At 25.0% G+C, this 1,319-nt stretch overlaps 1 protein-coding gene across 1 annotated transcript in view; it reads right to left on the minus strand.

Annotated features, from left to right (window-relative positions):
- LOC107618742 (protein ECERIFERUM 1) overlaps positions 1-1,319 on the minus strand; it is a 39,965-nt gene that overhangs the window by 36,584 nt on the left and 2,062 nt on the right. The gene's annotated exons all lie outside the window — the stretch shown is intronic.

Raw genomic sequence — 1,319 nt, forward strand, 5'->3', positions numbered from 1 at the left:
AAAAAAATATCACATCTAATTTAAAATTTTAATATATCAAATTAATGAATTTCTTATCTTATAAATTTTTATTTTTTATTTTTTTTAATATGAGACTAATTTTTTATGTTATTTACACTTACTACTTAACAATATATAAATAATACAAATGAGACTATATTTTTAACATATTTGTTTGAGTGATGGAAGATATTTTAACATTAGAATCACGACAAATATATTTGTAGATCGATGCATGGCATTTAAGAATGTATAGTAAAATAATGGTCTACAATTTTTAGGTTACCTACCCATGGTCCATGGATAACATGAGGTATTACCCTATGAGTTCTGTGCACAACTTAAAAGTGTTATGAATACAAGTCTCACTATCCCAGCTACCCTCAACTAATAACAGTGAAGAATTGATAGTCAACTAACATAACATCAACAATTACTATAGCTTCTTCAAAGGGGAAAAACTTATACACCAAATCAATTTTTAACCATTTAAATATATAATAATCAATTTTTTTATTATATATTTTTTCAATTCTATTTTTTAAAAGATTTAGAATTTAGTATTGAGATTTAAAATTTAAAAAATAACTGAAATTAATAAAAAAATAATTTAACTTTTTTGTTGAACACAGAATAAAAAGTAAAAGATTTTAATCGTATGTTTGATAGCTAAGGAATGAAGTTCTATTTAAGAGTTTGTCGTTGGTCAATACATTATTGTATGCAGCTTGTCGAATTCGAATCTCCAACACTTATTTAAGTGAATTAGCGAGCTAACCATTAAACAAACTCAATTTAGTCGTATATTGATATTTTTGGCGCATCATAACCTATGATGATATGGATCAAGAGGACCATACTACGATTTAATGATATAAGGGGAAAAAGTATCAAATCTTAAATAGGAAAACGAAAATAATGAACATGGTCCAGTTATTCTTCTCCGTGCAACGAAATGTACTATTCACGATGAATGCAAAATTTCTTTTTCGTATATAATGTGGGGGCAATTTCTATCTCCATACATTAATTCATAAACGAAAGAAAAAATAAATCATATATTTTTAAATGTTCATAAATGTAACGTGGCTTCCAATTGTTGGTGGAAAAACCTACGAATATCTTCTTCCTTGAAAAATGTGATGCAAGTAAAAGAAGAATAAAAAAATTATAGTAGTGGTCCAGGTAAAAATTAATTAACTATGTAGATCATATTAAACTTTTAAAATTTGTAATATAATCAATACATTATCTACCTAACATGTTTATCTTTCTAAGACAAAGTTTCTTAATTTAATTTAATTCTTTAATTATTGTAT

The sequence above is a fragment of the Arachis ipaensis genome, chromosome B09 (assembly GCF_000816755.2).
Source record: "Arachis ipaensis cultivar K30076 chromosome B09, Araip1.1, whole genome shotgun sequence".
Classification (NCBI taxonomy): domain Eukaryota; kingdom Viridiplantae; phylum Streptophyta; class Magnoliopsida; order Fabales; family Fabaceae; genus Arachis; species Arachis ipaensis.